At 49.3% G+C, this 1,555-nt stretch overlaps 1 pseudogene; it reads left to right on the top strand.

Annotated features, from left to right (window-relative positions):
- Window positions 1–761: 761 nt before the first annotated feature.
- LOC115871030 lies at window positions 762–1,009 on the top strand (annotated as a pseudogene).
- Window positions 1,010–1,555: the final 546 nt, after the last annotated feature.

Consider the following 1,555-nt stretch of genomic DNA (forward strand, 5'->3'; position numbering starts at 1 on the left):
ATCCTGAATTGTAATTGACAAGGCCTCCAGGACCGAGATCTGCCGACGCCATTCACGAAGAGGGAGACAATCCCCAGGTGTTCCTGTACTTTGTGCAACCGAAATGTAATTGCCCAAGTGGTTGCGTGATTGATGTTACTCCACGATTAATGCAGCAGAATCTCTACTGTACCCTCCGCGGCAGACTTCTTCACTTCATCCCGTGGGAGATCTAAGTGCCTCATTTCTTAAGGAACAAAGTGAGATTGGGAAGATGGGGAGCTTCACAAAGCAAAGCGGGAGAAGGCAGCTTAATCCATCCTCCTCTTAGGGAGAAATGGCTTCCATTGAGGATTCCTACTCAAATCAACCTTCATCTACAAAGAAGTTCATAGGAAAATTTGATCAAATCTCAAAATGACGGGAAGAAATGAAAATAGCTCATCGAACAATCCATTTCTCTCCTTCTGTTTTTTCCTTCCTTTTTTCCCAGTACCTCGAGTCTGCGAGTGGAGAATCTCACGTAAATAAGTGGGTTTAAGTGCATTACAGTGATTTTCAGCCTGAAAAGCTTCTCTTCTGCAGCATGACTCTCCTGCTTCCCTCTCAAGCTGATGTCGACCTGACGGGAAGCAAACGCTTCTGGTGGTGGCTGTTGCTGTCCTTTGGCATCGGGGTAGCTGATAGAAGAGTCACTTCAGGAACATTTGTTCTCAGAGTCCTGGCTCCTGGGTCTGCCAAGTTTGTCCTGTCTTTCCGGACCCGAGGCCAAAGCCGCAGACATGCTGTGCGGGATCCTCGGTCAGGCCAAGAAGCACCAAGTTTGATCCCTCTCTTCGTGCTTATTGGAGCTGGAGGTTCTGGAGCTGGACTGCATAGCATGCGTCTGGCATTGTTTAATCCAGACGTCAGTTGGGACAGAAAGAACAACCCAGAACCATGGAATAAACCTGGTCCCAATGACCAAGCTAAGTTCTCCGCTGTGAACACGGATGACAGCAAGCTGAAGGAAGAAGGCCCTGACTTCTGAATGAAATGTTTCCCATAAAGCTGCTCAGAATGAAGGGCTTCCAGAAGTTATCCGCACAATGCTCCACGTAACCAGGATACGGTTATCTCCTAAATGCACGAAATCCTGTTGCTGTGTCGTGATGGGGTTTACACTGAAGAATAAACATGTGAAACTTGAAAAATAAAAAGACTATCTGCTCGACTTCATGCTTTAGTTCACCTGGCCTTTGTCTCTTTGTCAAGATCGACCACGTGAGAGAAGGTGACTGGAAGCGGTACAGGGCGGCGTCCAAGTATGTTGTTGTTCTCAGGTGTTCCTGAGTCGGGTCCCACGACAAAGTGCCCCCCCACCCCACCCCCGAACATCAGAGCACAGCCCTGCTGGGTCCTGCTCTCTCCTGACAATTCCCGTTGGCTCGAGCCCCTTGTTGCAGCCCCTGTGACAACCCACCTCTTGGAGAGCCTTCTCTCTCTTTGGCTGGCCCTCTACTTGACCAAGCATGATGTCCTTCTCCAAGGACCAGGCCCTGCTGACAGCATGGCTCAAGGAACTGAGAGGAAGTCT

The sequence above is a fragment of the Echinops telfairi genome, unplaced genomic scaffold (assembly GCF_000313985.2).
Source record: "Echinops telfairi isolate 266 unplaced genomic scaffold, ASM31398v2 ScPeMD7_3533;HRSCAF=4204_0, whole genome shotgun sequence".
Taxonomy (NCBI): Eukaryota; Metazoa; Chordata; class Mammalia; order Afrosoricida; family Tenrecidae; genus Echinops; species Echinops telfairi.